General features: G+C 41.7%; 1 protein-coding gene and 1 non-coding gene across 2 annotated transcripts in view; one reads left to right on the forward strand and one right to left on the reverse strand.

Moving 5' to 3' along the window:
• The window catches only part of Celf2 (CUGBP Elav-like family member 2), an 833,341-nt gene that overhangs the window by 758,629 nt on the left and 53,521 nt on the right, over positions 1-21,191 (reverse strand). The window lies entirely within an intron of this gene.
• On the forward strand, positions 14,122-14,224 carry LOC127194081 (U6 spliceosomal RNA). The gene has a single exon (XR_007831218.1). It is a non-coding gene; the product is annotated as a U6 spliceosomal RNA (small nuclear RNA).

Consider the following 21,191-nt stretch of genomic DNA (forward strand, 5'->3'; position numbering starts at 1 on the left):
CAGGTATCAACATCTTGTAGCTGCATAGCAACTGAGAATGGTCCCATTTCACAACCATCACTTCTGTCCCTTTCAGTCTGTAGAGTGATAACATCAAGATATTCAGATAGTCACCCTAGAGCCAGCAAGATGGTGCAGTAAGCAGAGGTAATGGCTACCAAACATGACAACCCCAATTCAATCTCTTAGGTCACATATGGTAGAAGAAGAGGACTGAATCCCACATGTTGTCTTCCGGCCTCCAAATGTACACTGTGACCTGTGCCACCCTGAAATAAATTTAAAGTTGTAAAATGTTTAAAATGTACAAACAAAACCAGTTATGTTTGATTGGATATTGTGTGTGTATAAAAGAGTGAGAGAATAAGAGAGAGAGAGAGAGAGAAAGAGAGAGAGAAAGAGAGAGAGAGAAAGAGAGAGAGAGAAAGAGAGAGAAAGAGAGAGAGAGAAAGAGAGAGAGAGAGAGAGAGAGAGAGAGAGAGAGAGAGAGAGAGAGAGAGAGAGAGAGAGAGAGAGAGAGAGAGATATTATCCCACCTGGGCATAGAAACCAATGAGCTTCCACAAGGCTTTAGTATATTCTGGGGAATGAAGAGCAGTTGTGAATTACTAGGTAGGCCACCATTTAGAGAAACTGGCACCTCTGTAGTCTGTACAAAGTGATGCAGACATTGGGGCAGAGCATCTTCGTCACTGTCAAGACTCAGAAAATGATACTACAAAGGAAGACACTTTAGCATGCCAAATACTTTGAATTTAAAGCACATTGGAAGGTTCCAGAAATGGCCCAGGAACCAAGGTCTTTCTGATTTTCTCTGCTCTCCTTTTTCCATCCTTTATTCTCCTCTGAAGTGAGTCAGAGAAACAAGAAAGACCTTTTTCCCAAGGTAAGTCATAGAAAGCAAAACCCATTTTACCCAAAGCAAGATGTAAGGCCTAAAAATACTACCGTTTCTGTGTTGGAGCTGGCCTTATAGAACTTCTGTGACCTCCTTTGTCTGGGAGTAGATCAGAAGGCCTTTATGCCAGAAAGCGTTCTGCAGGATTCTTAGGAGGCAGGCACGTACACAGACAGGCCCAAAATAAACTGAACAGACAGGTCTCAGTGAGCTGCCCTCCTTTAGTCTATAGCCCTTCGTTCTCAGCTACCCTTTTGGTCTTATTGGATTCTTACATGGTTGCCCCTTGTAATTCATCAGATCTACACATGGCCAGCTTCCTCTGGGTCTGTGGTCTTCCTTCTGAAGGCCCTTGTATCAGTTAACACTCAAATGAAACAAAGTTGTTATAGTACATGTTACTAATTGTCTTTTTTTAATAGGAGGGTCAGCCATGTCATTTGTGAGAAAAGGCCTTACACCTTTCTACCTCCACTTCATCCTTGTCTGAGATGCCTTTGTTTTACACAGAGACAGAGGCGATTTAGGCATTTAATTTGATCCAATATGAAAGTTGATAACATGAGAGGTCTTCAAAGCAGACATCACAACTAGCTTCCTAACCTTCAAAATTATTGTAGAGGGGGAAAACCGCCATCGCTGCTTACTGCCTTATAAACAAACATCAATGTGGTGAGACAGGCAGAATCTCCATCCTCTAAAAAGCACACCCCAGGTCCACTGCACAGACACCTCTGACTGTATTCAGGCAAAGTCAGCCACATGTTGTTCATCAGCAGTGTCAGACTCTGCCCCAAATGACATGAAGTAAAATTGCTATAGTGCTAATTTACATTGCCGTTAATGAGCATACCAATTTAAATCAGAGACCAGGAAGTGCTATTGTGTGTCTAGCTTATTTCTATCCCACTCAGGCTGATAAAACATTCTCCCGACAATTGTAATTATGGGTAATTTGTAAAATAATTAATAATAATAATAATAATAATAATAATAATAATAATAGTGCTTTTCCATTAGATGAACTAAAAATCAAATTTTCATTCAATTGCCATCCTCCAATGCACTACTACTGGGTAGCTGGTAGTGTGAAAATAATACTAACAACAATAATGAAAATATTCTTAGGACAAAAACTCAATTTTTAAGTTAAAAAAATTCCTTACTTTAGATCTTTCTCAAAGAAGTGCTTTGTGCATGAACAATTTGCTTCTTTGGTTCTCCTAATTGCTAATACATGCTAAGAAGCAAACACGGCTGTGAACGGGAGTGCCCGTCAGCACCATCTTCATCCTCAGGATGGAGAAGGACAAAGCACAAATGTGGGCTGCAGGCAGGCATACTGTGGAATCTCTCCCTCTTAGTCTCCTGCTAATTAGGAGAGGATAGATTAACATATTCATGTCTTAGTTTGAAAGATCAGTTCCCCAAGCTTGAGACTGAGTTCTTGTTATGTAGCTAACATTTGTTGCACAGGGTGCCATCTGCAGCGGATATTTATTGCCAGTGTCAACTGGCTTACAGAAGGATTGTGAAGCAAGGAAGCAGTGTCTTCAGCCCAGGGCCACTTTTCTAAGCCATTTCACTGGCCTTCTTTATGTTCTCCAGGTACCCACATCTTTTAGTCTTTGAATCCTCTGTGCTCTCATCTTCAGGAAGAAGAGCAAGAGGAAAGGAATAAAGAAAAGAGACTCAGGAGGTTTAGAGAATTCACCTGCTCCATGTTGACACATTAGCTTCGTGGTCATAAAGAAGCAAAGGACATGAGGGTAGACTTCAAGTTGTGGAAATTTAGATATCTGTGAGGTGAAATGAAATATGCTGAGCCAGTTTGGTAAAAACACACTTTGTCGTGAGCTAGCTGTCTGAAGGACTGGTCTCTAAGATCACCCAGTAAGTAGAAAACATCCACTTACTGCCTGGCTGCATTGTCTTGGTGTGTTGTTTCTCTGAAGAAGGAGGGAAATAATACCCCAGTCTTTTTAAGATGAAGGGGAAAGCCTCGAATAAATGGCAACAAGCCCATGTGCTGGCTTCCTTGTGGCAGAAGCTCCTGGGTGAGGGAGGTAGAGCTAAGCCATATGTCAGCTACTAAGGACAAGGTCCAGGGATCGCTGCCTATAAGCTCAACCTTGTTCTTGTATCTGCTAGTGGAAGTGTCAGAAGTGAAAGGATTTGGAGGAAATGGAACCCTGTGTGTTGTTGGTAGGAATATAAACTAATACAGCCATGACAGAAATAGTTTGAGGATTTCTTTTTAAAATTAAACAAAAAAATCTTATCACTGGACACATATCTAAAGGAAATGAGAATGTCGAAGAGGCACACGTGTGCTATGTTCATGGCAACATTGTGCATAACAGCCAAGGTATGGAACCAATCAGCAGTGCAGCCATTGGCACTTGACGAGATGGAGACTAGGAACATACAGTGGGATCCTAGAGAGAAGAAAGAAATCCTGTCATTTGTCTCAAAACAGAGGGATATTATATTAAGTAAAACAAGTAGGGCCAGAAAGAAAGTCCTCATTCTCTTATCCACTTGTGGAACTTTAAAGTACTGGACTCATAAAAGAGAACAAGGTGAAGGCGATGGGATCTTAGGGATGGGCCACTGAGGAATGAAGGGCACGGGCACAACGCTGGCTTTAGATAGGAGGAGCACATTCTGGTAGCGCATGATGGGGCCACTGAATAATGTACAGTAGAATTGGAAAGTCTTTAAAAGCATATTTTACATGTTCTTGCTGAACAAAATGATAGGTGAGGTAGTAATTATGTTGTTTTAATCTGCTAGGTATATGATTGTACATTGAGATGTCATATTGTCTTCTATAACTATATAATTTAAAAATAGAGAAGGCAGTAGATCATCTCCAGAGAGCTTTCTGTAGCAGGACTACAGCACTTGGTTTTTCAGACACATACCCTTATACCACATTACCATTCAGACTCCATATGAAAATCTTAGTTATAAATAAATGCTTTATATATCCCTTCTCCAAGAAATTCACAGCCCTCATGTAAAAACAAAGTCTTCCTGATTTAAAAAATATCACTCACACATAGTGATGCCAAAAAGAATGCTTCTATGATGGAAGACCAACTATTATGTTCAAAATTTCTACAATAAAACAAAACATGCCTACCCATTCTTAAAGTACTAGTAAAATAAAATTATTCCTAAGGATTATCCTTAAACTATTTCTAGAGGTATACAAAGAGGCACAGCAAAGAAACTGCCAACATAACCATTCTATTATACAGTTAAGGTTTGTATGTAGACATGAAAGAGAAACCAGCCAGAGGCATCTCGAAGAGACCAGAGCAGAGAAATAAAGAGGAGGAATGAACACAGCTAGAGAGTGGCCATAGCCAGGGGTGGGAAAGCTAGAGAGAATAATGGAGATTGTGAGATATCAAGCGACAGGGAGAAGCAAGGACAGACGGGTACCACTACAATGAGCATACATATGATGGATGAGTAGGAAATAAAAATGGAGTGATGCATGTGGAAGGAAGAAAGGCAGAACTGGAGACATGATGGTGGTGACAGGTGAAAGATAGGGCTGGTGGGTGAACATGCGGTTATAGCTGAGCAGGGTCGGTGTACATCATACGGCTTATGCAGATGCAGAGTCAGCCCTGGAACCTGCCACCCACCAGACCATAATATCACCCTGGCTGTGATGAAAGGTTCACTTCCTGAGTTGGACCTCCTCAAAGGACCATCATGGTCCACCAGATGATATGTTGGTGTCAATGGTCCATGTTGATGCTCCAGACCACCATGAACCCTGAGATCCATGTGGATGCATGAGTCCCGGTCACTGCCTGATGCCTCTGTGGTGTCCTCCTACTTGGTTACTTCAGGGGCATCCTGATGTGAGCAGTATGTGTAGCCATCTGAGGCCATAAAAGGAGGCCTGGGGTCCATGCAAACCTTGAGGGCCATGAATGGATCAGTTGTCCTGATACAGCCATGGGCCATATTCCTTCCTGTGGCCCTGTGGCATGTATTAACACTGAAGCCCATAACGATGCCTGTTGTTGGGGCTGATACTTGAAGCCATGTTAATGATCATGGGGCATGGGAGAGATGGCCCCACCCCTGGTGGGAGAGTTACCCTGTTCCACATCAGATCACAGCACTGTGGTACAGTGGGAGAGGGATGTGCGGTATGGACATGGTAGAGCTAGTCTCAACCAGCTCCTGTTACCACATGATATCACCACATGGTTTTCCTCAGCTGATGGCTTCTGGTGTAGATGCAGGCAGAGGAAGACTCGTCTTCCCTTGGGGGGCTAATCACTAGGAATTTGACCATGCTCCAGTGAGTGTATAGACCACAAAAATAACCTTTTTTGGTGGAAGAGAGAGGTCATGGGGGAAGAAGAGGGACAAATATAGGAAGACTTGGAGGTGAGTGAGATTGGCGCACATAATGTGAGATTCCCAAATAACCAAGAAAAAATGAATTTTTAAGAAGAGAGAGGATAGCATAGGAGAGAGAGAGAGAGAGAGAGAGAGAGAGAGAGAGAGAGAGAGAGAGAGAGAGAGAGAGAGAGAGAGGAGAGAGGGAGAGGGAGAGAAGGAGGGGAGAGGAGAGGAGGGAGAGAGGGAAAGAGGAGGAGCGAGAGGAGAGAGAGGAGGAGAGGGAGAGGGAGAGAGAGGAGAGGAGAGAGGAGAGAGAGGAGAGAGAGGAATAGCCAGAGTGAGGGGGGGGGGGTGCTGTAAAACCTTGCCATTATAAAGAGAACAAATCTGGGAGGAGGCGGAGGAGGAGGAGGAGGAGGAGGAGAGCCTGGGGTGGTAGAAAGTCAGCATGCTAACATGGAAGCCTTGAGATATATAACAAGTTCTCCTGAGTATGAACTGAGGGAGCCTGGAGCTCAGCATGGGCTTTGATATGCAATCACAGGTATATGTCAGTGGAGCCCTATGCCCCTTCTGCCAGAGATCAGGGAAATGACTCCATTTGGCAGATAGGAACTGGTTTCCTAAGTTCCTGAGGAATGCTGGGTTTTCTCTAACTGCCAGAAATCCTCCTGTAGCCCTCCTTGAGCTAATTTCTGGATATTTGGACTACCTGAGAGACCCAACAGGAAGGAAATCTCATTGGAAAGAGTGTTCCCGGTGCACATGACCATTTTCTTTGGTAATAATATATGAATGGCATGAGGCCCCAGATCTCAATTCCACATTAATACTGATCAAATGTTTATTCAAGAGTCTGTGCATAATATTTTCATGTGAAGTAAGGCCTGACCTCCCCAAATTTCTGAATTTTCTGTTGGGTTCAAGGATGAACATCTATAGAAATCAGTGCACAGATTTACATGCCAGAAAGGGCATTCAGACTTCCATGCTGATCTTAAAACGTGTGATCTTTCTTGTAATGGCCATTGTTGGTTGTCAAGTTGACTATATCTGGAATTAACTAAAACCCAAAAATGGAGGGACACACCTGTGAAGGATTTTTGCTTTATTTGAAGTGGGAAGATCCATGTCTAATCTGGATCTTTGAGGTGGAAAGACATGCCTATAATCTAGATTTTTTGATTTAAGAAGACATACTCCTAATGTGGACCATGTTTTCTGATTGAAGTCTATATAAGGATATGGAAGAAAGAAGCTTTTGCTCTTAGCCTACTTGCCTTTGCCTCATTAGCAAGTCCACTCCTTTACTAGCATTAGAGCAGACTTATTCAGGATTCTGTTATATCCTGAAGACTAGTTGAGGCATCCAGTTCCATGGATTGGACAACTACTGGATTCACAGACAGCCTTAGTTGGAATAGCTGGACCACATCATGAAAGTCATTCTAATAAATACCCCCCCACACACATTATATGCTATGTTACTCTAGAGAACTTTAATAAATATACCTCTGAAGAATTTATGTCTTATTTTAAAACTAGACCTGCCTTTAAAAATAGAGCTCTCATGATCATAGATCAATGGAATGTTAACAAAACATCATATTAACAAATCTAAGCAGTTATATAGATCTTGTATCTTACAGTTAGCAACTGAGCAGGTAAATATAGCATGCAATGGTAGCATGTGGGATCCCTGGGAGGCAGAGGCAAAATGATTGTCATAAGTTTGAGTCAAGTTGAGTCCATAGTGAGTATCAGGTAAGCTAGGGCTACATAGTGAGACACTGTCTTCCATTAAAGCAAACACATACATAGTCATAGTACCCATCTTAACAGATTCCTAGGAAAATGTGAAATACGTATAGCATATTTAGCATGCTCTATAATATAGAGCAGGAATGAAGAGTTAATAACCTATAAATAAGAGTTATAGAACCTTGACTTACATTTCCAGATTCTACCTAGATACTCCTACAGAACCTATAGTTGGCTCTGCCAACTATAGATTCTATAGTTGAAACCTGGTTTTAGATGTGACATCTTAGAAACTCATCTTAAGTGATTGTCTACCCATTGCACCCTGATTTTCTGGCTGATGTTCCCATGCTGCACATGCTCTATTCTCTTACCCCTCCCTTCAGCACTGTAGAGTCTTCCCTACCTCTGCTTTGGCTCTAGACTTCCTATCTCTAACTCACTAGGCCTGCCCCACAGTAAAGGACACCCTGCTTTCCCCCCTAAGGGCCCAAACTTTTGTTTCCAGCCACATCTCACTCTATCTTGCTCACACTGGCCTGTCATCGCTTCCTATTTAGTCCCTTGAAATCATACTCCTCTCTCAAGAACATTTTAAATAGGAACTCGAATTTCGCAGGCTACTTTTTTTTTTTTTTTTTTTTTTTTTTATTACATGGTACCATGACTTTTGTCAGGTCCCAATTTGAAACTATCCAGCTTGACTAAGTAGTTACTAATCTGTTTGGTTTTCATTTAAACTTCCCCCCTCCCCATGTGCTCATTACTGTGGTTTATATTCGGCTTCTGATGATAGCTAACCATTTTTTGTGAAGCCTAGAGCATAATAGGTATTAAAAGCTCAAGCCTTCTGATGCATCTGCTATTTGTTTTCCCTCCCTACTAATTAGTGGGTCTACATTCTCCTTTGTCTTGTTCCTAATGTATTTGTGAAATATTGTCTGGCTGCCCTTTGTTTCTCCAGCTAGTTGCATCTCGTATTGTGCTCTGGCTTTCCGGCTGCTGTTCCCGTATTACACAGGCCCTGTTCTCTTACCCTTGCTGTCAGTTCTGTGCCCTCATTTCCCCTTTGCATGCCATTTCATCCTGGCAGCTTAAAAGTGCAGCGTGGGTTTTGCTCTGCATAGAATGACTAGCAGGGAGAAGCTTTGAGGATGTGCTCCTCAGCATTGGGGGAATAGGAATATTTTGGCTCTTCTAATGCTCACACAAAATATTCCAGTATTTCCTGGAGAAGATATCTATCTACGTCTATCCAATAGCTATTCATTGTCATGGTACCAGGTTACACATAGTGTGGGTGCTCCCAGGAGGTATGTAATGACATCCTTTGTTGACTTCAGTAGGCATTGGACAAGATGTCAGCTATGAAAGGGTCACTTGTGCAGCTCTTCTTGCCCTTACATGCTCCCACGAAAACCGATAGAAACTTTACATTTCTTCACAGGTCTTTAAACAAATGCTCAAAGTACACTGGTGACAGACACATGCTCTGGCATTGTTTAAAAAATGAGGCTGGCCTCAATTCATCTATTGTGCTGACTGTCGGGAAATATATAGTAAAAGATTTAGTCGCTCCAGTTTCAAGGAAGAGGCTTGAGCATTCTCAGAGTGTTTGTCACCTTTCTTATTGCTGTGACCAAATGTTTGACAGGAAGCAATTGGAGGGAGGAAGGTTAGTTTGTTTTGTTTGTTTCTGCTTTTGACTTACAGTTCTGTGGTATATGATCCATCATGGCGGAGGAGGCAGTAGAACGGAGTGGTTTGGTTGAATTATGTCTGAGTCAGGAAGTAGAGAAGACAGGATGCAGGGCCATCCCAAGAAACCTCAAAGTTTACCCCTAGTGAACTATTTTGTTCCATTACGTCTCATGGCTACTCCATGCTGCAGACTGAGTATTCTAATACAAGAACCCATGGAGCCAGTAATTGTGACGTAGACTCATTTGACTGGTAATAAACAGAGCTATAAGGGCAGCCATACTCCTATTCTGATGAGCCAGCCAGAGGATCTGAACTGCTCTAAATGCAACAATTTACTTGCGCTGTGCTGTGGGACCATCTCTGGTGCTCTACGAATAACCAGGAAGACAGAGACTCCCTCATGCATCCTTGTCCTGTGCGTGTGTCTCTTGAATGGTATTTTTCGGTTCAACATAAGCGAAGGCAGTTTTAACCAGGTCTGACTTACCATTCTCATTAGTCTTCAAACCTGGGGCAAGCCTTGTGGTAGGGCACAGCTTAGCATCTGGGAGGTGGCCTATTTATAAGCAGAACACCCTGAAATTGTTCATCTATGAGAAGTCCTTTGTGAAGAAAATGGGAACTGACAGGAACATTCTAGGCATTCTTTAATTTTCAGCACTTTGCTTTCATGGGATACATCTGTCAGGACTGTTTTTCTTTTTCTACCACTAGGAAGTCAAATTAGCTGTTGACTTGTGAAGTTCCAAAGCTTCTGTAATGCTAACCTAAATGGTAATAATACAGACACATCTTACACGCTATAAGAGATACTGTCAGAAAAGATGTCATGGGGTCATTTCTGTTCTGAAAACTCAGATGCATTCACTTGGTGAATTTATCTTACTGGTTTAGCCTAATATTAGGTGACAGTAATTTACATAAAAGATTTCCCCCCAAGCATTCATATATTGTAATCAGACTTCTGAGTTAAAACCTTCCCAAAAAACCCAGTTACTTCCAGAGTTCAGACCAGAATCTCCTTTATGTACACAAAGATCAGGTCAGATGACCACAGAAAATGCTAATGCTGACTCCGAGGATTTAGCTCTTACTTTCTTTTACATATATTCTGTCCTTAGCTTACTGTTAAGCCAAAGTCCCCTAAATCTACATCGGATTGTCTCTGCATTGGTGTTGGTGTCAAGCTCTAGTTCACTCTATGTTCTTAATGTTATATTATGAAGTCTCTTATTCATCTTTTTCCTTAACTTTTCCACTTGAACTCCTGACAAATATTTGTCTACTTGGAAATTTTTGTTTTATTTGCTTCCTTTGCCCAGCACCCAGCAATGGTAAGTATAACACATTTGTATGTATAAGTTGGTTACTATTTTATGAGGTGTGCACATTTGTGTGTGTATGTTTGTGTAAGTGTGGGTGCAAACATGCTGTGGTGCATATATGGAAGTCAGAGACAACCTTGGATGTCAGTCCTTGACATCTGCCTTACTCTAGGCATGGTCTCATGTACACTGGCAGCTAACACCAGGCGAGGTGGCTTCTGGGGACTCTGTGTCTTCAGCTCCCAGCTTGCTGTGGGATCACCACTATCACGGGTATTCACATCATATATCTGGCCTCTATGTGAGGACTCAGGATAGGAATTCAAGCCCCTGCTTGTGCTTTCTCACATGCTATCCCTGGGACTGCGGACCTGATGTCCTCAGTTGCCTTGCGGTTAAACTGTTTTTCTTCCTTTGCAGCCTGCACCACACATTTGTTGGTCCTTAGAAGTGGCCTCCTGCTTTCCTAATATGAAACCATTTATCTCTTACCATTTTGTGCTGCAGTGTACCTACTTTGATGTTCATTAGAAGAAAATAAATGCTAATATTAAGTGCAAACATTAGCTTCTTTCAGATTCTATGCATCAGCACTTAGTGCTTAATTAAAGATTTTACTGAATCTCCATTAGTGTTTTGCAGCCCAAGATAATAAGAGAGATTTTTTTTTCTCTTGTAGTGTTAGAGCTCAAAGGATCAGAACACTAAATAAACCCATGGACAGATCTGTGAGCTGTCCAGAGTCCTGACAGGATAGTCAACTTGTCTATCACAGAGTGGCAAACCAGTAGGAAAAAATACGACCTCATGCTATTTAGTGTGTACACATTACCTGTGTCATTGTTTCCTATTCAGTCAGCTACAAGGGTTGAAGAGTGCTCAATATTTATCTCAGGGTCATTTAAGATCTAACACTGGGCCTGTACAAAGCGAAATATCCTACTTCCATATTTGTTCACTGTAGTCTCAATTGGAGCAGAGAGAAAGACAAAGAGTAAGAAGGTACAGGGGAGGTAAGCACCACTGAAGGGGTGGTGATGGCAAATGGGCTAGGTGCCATTAATTGCTTTGCAGCCACCTGGTCTCCTAGCGACATAAAGGAGATGCTATGCTTGGTTGCAATGTCCAAACAGCTGGGTGGGTTTCAAAGAGATCGTAGGTGGTTATGACATGGTTTATTGCTTTTTCATTGGCAGTGAAATCTGATGGTGCCAGTGAGGCCATTGTGTTCATACAAGAAGCTGGCAAGCACAGGTGTGGGAGGCTGGAAAGCTGGAAAAGGAAATGCCATTTTATGAAGGCTTTTCTAGCACATTAACCATATAAGTCCTCAGCAGGATTACTGATTCTCAGCAAAATGCAGAGGTCTCCCACACAATGGCCATCGCGGGATTGTTTTTTGGAAGAACTTCAGAGCTCTTGTTCTGTGAGCACCACGGTGGCTTCTGTGCATCAAGCAAGACCACACTCTCCTCACTGGTACTGCCGCCATCTACCTTCTGAACACTGTCAGTCTAAACTGCTTCCTCATAGCGAGCTAATTTCATAAGACAACTTGACATTAACTCTGGCTGATGTCTTCAACGCACTTGACTAAGGCATCAAAGCTTTAAATGTGAAACGTGAGTGTGGGTGTCAGCCTGAACTCCAGGAAAGAGCCACATGTCAAGACATCATGTTTGCTATTTCGTTGCTTGAGCTGACCAAAGACAAGGTGGTAGATAGCTGACAACCTTCCTGATTCTTCTTCCTTCCCTCCCTCCCTCCCACCCTGTCTCCCTCCCTCTTTCTCTTCGTTCCTTTTATGTTTAAATTATACTACTTATTTTCCCCTCATGCGCTAAAATTCTTATGGAAGGCAAACATGCTAAATTGGATAAAAATGTGGGTTCTGAGGTCAGATAGTTTGAGTTTGGCTAGAAGCTGCTGTCATTTCTGGACTATCCGACCAGGTCTGCATTATGAGTACTTATAGTAATGCTTTTTCACAGTGTGTGTGTATAAGGGGTCAGGATGAAATAAATGGCAGAACAAACAGACAATATATGTCCGATACTATTATGCTGCTGGTCTTTGTTCAAGGGCAGGGGCGGGGGGATATGAATTCATTAGCAGTTGTCTCCATGATTAGTCCAGCAGCTCCAACGCTCATCACTGAATAAAAGCAAGATGGAAGCTCACGGGGGTCTCTCTAAGCATGCCGATGCTAGTGGTGTGGAGGAGATGGAGAAAAAGGAAGTGGGTGGGGTCAGGCCTGCTCAGTCAGTCAGGGTGAGTGAACATACCAGGAGGGCAGTGGGAGGAAGGAGAGAGAGGAACGTGTGTTCTGGCTTCTGACAGATGAGCAATGTGAGCAAAGATCAGGGAGGCTCTCCTCTTCCTTCAGAACCCCAGAAGAGGGTGCGGGTGGAAACCACAGTTCAGTGGAGATGATTTTTTTGTGTTTGTGCATTAAAAAAAATGATGTTGAATGTTTATTTTCTGCCATCTTCTTTCTCCAGATCTATGGAAATAATTTACAGAAGACCCCTGAGGGTAATTAAGCTTACAATTCCTTTGCCAGTAAAATGAGAAAATCCAGCTCTCAGTAAATTCTGAATTCCACCATGGATGTTGCAAAGGCCAAACTGGAAACAGCTGCATTCTCTCCCTGCTGCCGAGTCGGCTATAATTTGCTGCTACCCTCACTCCTAGTACATAGCAATCAGTGCTCTGAAGTGCAAGGTTTTAAGATGATGAATGTTTTATTTCTTAAAATAAACAGTAGCAATTTAGAGACACAGTTATGTATTTTACATTTATTTTTTATATAGTGAAAATATATTGGAAACTTCCTCACTGTCAAAAATCCTAACACGCACTTGTCAGAAATATCAAGATGACAAGCAAGAATGGAATACAGATTTAAATAATAGACTTCTGAGATATATTTCATGAGACTTATGGTTTAGTTTGCCCTGACCCAATGATACAGGCTCCCCACTCCTGCCTGAGTATTTTTAAGCTGTTACATTCTACTTATTAAGAGTATACCAAAATATGATAAAAATAAAAATTTTAACATTTTACTTTTGTTTCCCTCTCTTCGTTCCTTTCTACTTTCTTCCCTTCCCTCATTACTTGACATTCCCTGATTTACTTTCTTTCTTTCTTGGTGGTAGATTATTCCAATCTAGTCTCAAACTTGCCATCATCCTGCCTCAGCCTCCAGAACGCTGAAATAACAAGCATGCACACTGTGTCAGTTACTTCAGAAGCTGTAATAAAATACATTGGCTCAATGCAACTTATTAAAGGGTTTGTTTTGGCCTATGGTCCCAGAGGGATAGATATCTGTCATAGGGGAGAAAACATAGCCGCTGAAGCAAGAAGCTAAGAGATCACATCTTAACCACACACAGGAATATAAAAGAGTGAACTGGTAAAAGGGATGAGGTTACAGTTTTTTTGTTTGTTTGTTTGGTTGGTTTGGTTTTTCGAGACAGGGTTTCTCTGTGTAGCCTTGGCTGTCCTGGACTTGCATTGTAGACCAGGCTGGCCTCAAACTCATAGGGATCCACCTGCCTCTGCCTCCTGAGTGCTGAGATTAAAGTGTGCCACCACCACCTGGCTGAGGCTATAGATTTTCAATATCTACGTTAATGACTCCCTCTCTCCACTAATCCTCAATGGAATAGTTCCAAAATCTCCCAAAATAACACCTCAACTAAGTATTGAAATACATGAGATTATAGGAGACATTTCTCATTTAATTCACAAGCAACATGCCCAGATAACTTTTATTTTTACCACTTAGTGCATTCCAGTTTCCTGATGAGACTCCTTGGAGGGTGTGCGTTCTCCAGATGGTAATTTGACTGCACACCCTTTCCATGTCTGTACCATAGTCACATATTCTTGCCAGAGCTGTTATCATCTCTGTCTCTGTACACCAAGCCCTGTGGCCATTAAGACACACCATTAGTTTGTTGATGGGCAAGCAGGAATATGTGACATCATCATGTTAGAATCCTTCTCCATTTCAGAGATGCTCAAAAGAATAAGAACAATGCAATGGTGCTCGCTTCGGCACACATACACTGAAATTGGAACAGTACAGACATTAGCAGGGACCCTGCACAAGGCCAACACACAAATTTGTGAAGCCCTCCACATTAAACAAACAAATAAACAAAAACCAATATAACTCTTAGCATCCACATGGCAAGAAGCCAACAATGTGATTGATCAAAGTTCAAAAAGTAGGCTGGGGAGATAGGTCTGGAAAGTGCTTGCCATGCAAGTAAGAGGCTCTGAGTTCAATTCCCGGAACCCATAACAGCATGGCGGTTCAGTTTTATAATCCCCGGTGCTGAGTAGGCAGAGACAGTCGCTGACCTACTAGCCGCCCCAACTTGGCTTCAGGCCAAGTGAGAGAAATACATTGTCCCAGAAAAACCAGGTGGGCAGAATCCTAATGAATAAACCCTGATGTTGATCTCTGTCCTCCACAACCTGGCCCCCAATGACAGAAAGAGAGAGACAGAAGAGAGAGTCAGAGAGAGAGAGATCAAAGAACTGTGATGTGAAGGGCACAAACAGGAGGCACGAGTCTCTTGTTTCTGACTGCAAATCTTACCCGCTTAGCTTGTCTACCACAGTAACCTTGAGGAGTCCTGCTTCTCTTTGAGTGAACGCCATCTCCCCGCCTTGCTTAGAGCGAAGTGAACAGTGATAATAACATAGTATTAGCGAGGCACAGTAGGACAGGAGGCTCAAAAGAATTTCTTGAATTCAAATCGTCCTTTTTACTTCCTCAAGGTCATTTGATTTTTTTCTTTTTTCTTTTTTCTTTTTTTCCTTTTTTTTTTTTTTTTTTTGTACCAGATGGAATCACATTTGCTTTTCCTAATTATTAAATAAAAATGTCATATCCTGTATGGTCATTTGAAAAATGTGGTGGAAGAGATTCAGAGGTTAACTTTGACCCTTAGTCAAAGAAATAAAGACAGCAATGACATGACCTCAGTGGAAGATTACAAGGAGGTTTCGTACTTATAGAAACTTCCTGATTTCATGAGTCCTCTCAGGCAGTGGACGCTAGCTTCGTTGCATATCTAGATTCAACTGTGAGAGTTTGGCATGGTGCTTATAATATATAATTACATGCCATCACAGAGTTCTTCTATAGACAGCCCTGGGGGAAAGGGGAGTTCACTTGCCTAGGACCTCTGTCTTTAACAGTATTTTCATTTTTGTTTATTTATTTATTTATTTTTTTTAACCATACCCGGATCCTTTCTTTTTTTCCTTTTGTATTTTCAGATCTCTTTTCAAGTCAAATGCTACAGGCAAAGCCGCTTGGCTCTTGCTGCTGTTACGCATTTACATAACCCGTTATATAATTCCTCATTTGTCATAAATGTTAATTAGCTGTGCTTCGCAAGTCACACAGAGGTTATCCCGATTTTGCTGATGAGGAAATTGAGGGTAAGATTGATTGGGAGCAACAATTTGCATCACACCACAGAGTGACCTCCTAGCATTTCAGGAGATGGCACCCAGTGCTCTGGGTTCCACAGTTTGGGGCTTAATTGACAGATTCAGCCGTCTCTAATTGGTTTCTTTGAAGAGGGAACTGGGAAGTATGTGTTAGCAACGCCTTTCTCTCCTACTATTTCTAGCCTGAGGAGATCCTCCTTGGTGGTGATCCACAGCCTCCTCCCTCCTTTGCCTCTGTGTGTGTGTTGTTTGTTGCTGTATGTAGTATACATAATTGTTAGGGAGGATGTCTGTGCACATGTGTGGGCAGGTACGCATGCACATGCATGGCACGTGGAACCAGTAGCTGTCTTTCCCAGCTGTCATCCACTTTTCATGTTTGATATTTGAGGCAGGGTCTCTCAGCGAACATTAAAGCTCACCAATTCTGCTGGACTGTCTGGCCATTGGGTTTCAAAAATGTGCCTGTCTGATCCCTATCAGCACTGAGCTTCCAGGCCCAGCCTCAGTCTTTGCTTTACCCAATCTTACTCGAACAGGTACTTTCCAAACTTTGATCGCTGTTCTAGTATACTGCTTGCTTTCTGTATGAATGTTAAATACATGCGTTCCCAGTGAGTAGGGGCTCATGTGTTATTTTTCTGAATTTCCTGCTTCCCTTCAATTGTGTAGAGCCCAAGAAGCTCCTCAGAAGCTATTGCTTACATAGAAAAGGGTACTTAGATCAGTCAGTAAAGTGCTTGCTTTGCAAGAATGAGGACAGTTGTTCCATCCCCAGACACCCTCCCTCCAAGGGAAAAAAAAAAAAAAATAGAAGCCTGGGTTGGTTGCAGATGCTTGTAACCCTGGCCCTTCGTGTGGAGGAGACAGGCAGATTTCTGGGCCTTGCTGGTGAGTTCCAAGTCTCAGTGAAGAGACCCTACATCAGAAACAAAGCAAAACAAGACGTGGATGCCACCTGAGTTTGTACAACTGTCCTCACCTGTACACACAGCAATGTAACATGCTCAGATATACTGCAGCATACATCCACACATCCACAAGAAGATACTTGGCTCAGTAGGCTGTCAGTCAGCTGTAGATCTGCCCATTCTGACAACAAATTCTGAGAACAAAGTCTGTGAATGGATCATGGATGCCAGCTAGCTGCATTCCAGCTCAGTTCTTTCTGGAAACTTCCCCACTTCCATTATTCTGAGCTGAGCTGCCGATTTCATTCTAGAACATATACAATTTAAAACTTTATTTTTGCAACCATTTCCTGAGGATTCCAAGCCCTCAGAAGTTTGTTGTACTCGACAAAGAATGTGAAGAGACTAGTCTGCGATCCATCAGGAGTGGATAGCGCTAGGGTGTTTGCACAGGCAATTGCTGAGGGACAAGCTGCTGGCAGGGGACAGATCCCAGACTTTGTTTGTATACATTACTCCTGTTTCTTCTTTGAAGTCAATGTAGACTGTGGTGGGGCCTGTAGCAAAGTAGTTCTGAGAGCTCATATCTATCATCTATCTATCTATATCTATCTATCATCTATCTATCTATATCTATCTATCTATCTATCTATCTATCTATCTATCTATCTATCTATCTATTATCTATCTATATCTTTCTATCTGTATCTATAATATCTATATCTATCATCTCTTTATCTATTTCTCTATCTGTCATCTATCTATCTATCGATCTATCTGTCATTTATCTATCTATATTAAGTTTATTTATTTATTCACTTTACATCCCGAACGCAGCCCCTCCCTCCTCTCTTCCTGTTCTCACCCTCAAACCCTCTTCCTTCTTTCCTCCCTCCCCTTCTTCTCAGAGAAGGGGAGCTCCTCCATGTACCAGCACATCATACGACATCAGGACTGAAGCACGTCCTCTCCCAATGACACCAGACAAGGCAGTCGCCCCACTAGGGGGAAGTGATTCACAAGCAGACAACAGAGTCCATGTTAGATACAGCTCCTGCTCCACTTGCTAAGGGACCCACATGAAATTCAAGCTGCTCATTGGTTACATATGTGTAGGGGGCATAGGTCCAGATCATGTATGGAGAGCTCATATTTTTAAATAATAAGTCTTTACACCAAGTCAGCCCCTGATGGTTGGTACATAGATGACTTATCACATTAGGTGTTCTTTTCTGTAATTTGTACTTCTATTATATAATACACAGCTTTGCTAATGGTACCTTGAAGCTACATGACACTACGACATCTCCGTATTGCTTTTATTTTTTGGTGTTATTTTTCTTTATAATTTATATGGGGCAAAGAAGAATTTTTTTTAATTGATGAAAGTAGTTGCTCTTATGGATTGATAGACTATTTTAAAAGCATTGAAATAGAATGCAAAAGAAAGGAGAATTGGGGAGGGCAGCCTTGTAATTATAAGCTATGCTCCGTATTAATGACCTGACTTTGTTGCCTGGCGCCCATGTGAAAAAGCTGGCCAGTCCGTGAACACCTCTATTCTCAGTGCTGGGGAAGTAAGAGCAGGAAGATCCCTGGGGCTTGCTGACCAGCTGGTCTGGTAGACATAGCAATCTTTAGGTTTAGGGAGAAACCCTGTGTCCAAAAATAAGGTGGAGATCAGCTGAGAAAGACTCCAAATATTGACCTTTGGCTCCACATGCACATACACATACAATTCTCCATGTACAGATCACAGACATGGCTATATACACATATGTGCACACACAAAAGAAGAAAGAAAGAAAAAAGAAAGTCTTCCAATCCAGTAAGATTACCATTCTTCCAGTCCAGTAAGATTATCATATCAATAAAAATGCTATTCTTTCATTCAAGCAGACCCTACCTCCTACAGGTCCTGATGGAGGGGTGCTCTGTGACATCCCTTGTTCTTTGTTATTAGATTAAATGTCATGGCCTCTGCGGTTTCCCAAGCAGCTTTGAGAGGAAACAATTCAACCAGAGCACAGCAAACCAAAAATACCTTCCAAACCAGCATCACAAACACCTCCAAAGCCCTATTCAGTGTTACAAGAATTTGATCCAGTAGGAGTGCTTAGCTTGACTTCTTTAATGAAACTGGTTATTACCATTGTACGTAACTCAAAACAGTAAAGGAACAATAAAGGGATTTAACCATGTCCAGGAAACAAACCCCTTCACGCAGTTCTCAATGATGGTAGATGAGTCACTGAATCGAAGGCTCTGAGTCAGGCAACAGGAAGCTCTTATGAAGGAGTAGGCTAAATCAATCTCCAGAGTATTTCTTTCTAAGCCTGGGATGCTGGCCAGGGTGTTGATATGACCACTAGCTAAGACTAAAAGATGAACTCTCAATCTTCTAATGCCAAAGGGAATTCACAAAAGGAAATGAAGACTGTTGAATAGGAGAGGAGGAACACCCCAAAGAGCAGACACAAACAAACTAAAAACAACTAATAGGTCATATTAGGAGTTCCCAATATGTCCAGACTGGGCATCTTGGTGCTAAATGCGCAGTGTTAGCACAGGGATCGCATTTTTCTGTTGTTAAGATATATAACTGTTGATATTAGGTGTTATACATTTCGATTTGTTACCCTAGATGTCGTCAGAGGCACACATATTAAGAATTCCTTCTTTAGAAAGACAGTGAGGTAGAACAAGCTTTTAATCACAGAGAATTCTTTTTTTTTTTTTTGCATTTAAAAATGTTATACATATATTTATATTGTTATGCATATATAAAATAAACTACATACAGCAAGAAGAACCACAAAAAATCAGGTATAATATTAATGTTATATTCATAGTGTTTTGACTATTTCTATTTGTCAATCTTGAAGAAAACATCTTCCCTATCTTGGTGACTCTAAAATTCTGAAGGTAAATCAATATCTATCATATCTCGTCATTAGCAACTTAAAACATCAATCTAGACATAAAAATATCTTAACCCCTAAACAACTAAGGTTGATTGTAAAACTAAACTATCTGTTCTTCAGCCCCATCAAAGGCTTGAGAAGGAATAAAATTAATTACCTGAGTAAACCCAAAGTATAGGTTAGCAGCTTCCAAAGTGAAAAAATGACAAAAATGACAAAAATGACATGGATAGTTTGTTGCCTGAACAGTCACCCAAAATGCTCTATAACATTGGAACATCATCTTCAGCCTTCTGGACCAGTATATCTGATATGTATACCAGTATTTGTGAGTCAGGAACCATTGAGGACTTGCTTACCCTGTTTTGGCAGAGTTTTCCTGACACCTCTGCCTGCATTCAAGCTTGCCCACTTTAGGGCAGAATTATAGAAACCACTGGGCAAAATGTCCTCATTTTGGCCACTCACAGAGAATTCTTAAGTTCATTGTTCCACTTATACCCTGGTTTAAGGCACTGGGGAGTTCCTAATCTTGTTTCATTTATTTAAAGGAAAATGAGAGTCAGTTTTCCTGGTTTCTGTGGCCCTTCATGAATATACAGAGTGCAACACCTTGGCAATGGTTTATTTCAACACATTCCAGCTGCTCACAGTCTCATACTGAGCCTTCCAGAAGATGACAGTGGTGCGGCTCTGCACACTACAGTCCTCTCAAGCACTAGAAAAGGAAGATGTGTGAGTGCACATCACGCCACCCTCCACAAAGCCAACAATGAGAGTAACAAGTCTTTCCACGGGTCCTACTGTGTGCTGCCAACTGCGCAGACTGGTTCACTTAGAATTACTCATATGGTTCTTAGACGCTTTGGAGAGTGCAACAGTATCATCTATGTTTTGCAGCTAAGGAAACTGAGACGCAGACAGAGTGAAATGACCTATCTGTGGCCTCATGGCAAGGCCAGCGTTCAGGCTCAGTGGGGGTGGGAAGTGGGTGTAGGGGGCAGCTGCAGAGATAGTGAAGACTCCCCATTCTTCAAATGTTGACTTCATCCTCACAGCCTGTTCTTTTCTTTTTTGGACCAGTTCTCACTTGTGTTTTATTCTACAATCTGCAATATATAGATTTATATGTGTGTGTGCATATATATGTATATGTACATATATATATATATACATATGATGTTTAAATAAAAGTAAAGCAGAACACACGACTCTCTAGGCCCAACCCTCATGTTACTTCCTGTGTGAGAAAGACCTGAACAGAGATTCTCACGCATGTCCGTGGAGCCCCTGCCTTCTGCTTTAAGCATCCCTTGAAGCTCATCCCTCCACTTACTCAGTCTTTGCACTGGCCTTACCATTCTCAGAACACCCAAGCTATTCCCTACTCATGCCCTTTCATGTGAACTTTCTTCTATTCTCATGACTCTTAGCCTAACTATTTTCTTTCTTGGTGTCCTTCCTCTTTTATTCAGATTTCTGCTCAGGTACCATCTATTTGGACCTACGCTACAGTGGTGGGCCTCCCCTTGCCTCTCCTTCTTCCTCTCCATTCCTTCTCTGCTTGCTTTTTCTTGACACTTGGCACTATCACACAATTCATTATTATGTGTGTCTTCACTGTTATTGCTTCTAAAATGAATACCCCATGAGAGCAGGGGTTTTAACTCATTTTGTGTACTACTTATAACCCCAGTGACAAGAACACATCCTGACACACTGCCAGTGTCTTTACAGATTTGATAAATGAGTGGATGAATAAATGAACACATTTAATGAAATATCACCTAGGAGGAGATGAACTCTTTAG

The sequence above is a fragment of the Acomys russatus genome, chromosome 9 (genome assembly GCF_903995435.1).
Source record: "Acomys russatus chromosome 9, mAcoRus1.1, whole genome shotgun sequence".
Classification (NCBI taxonomy): Eukaryota; Metazoa; Chordata; class Mammalia; order Rodentia; family Muridae; genus Acomys; species Acomys russatus.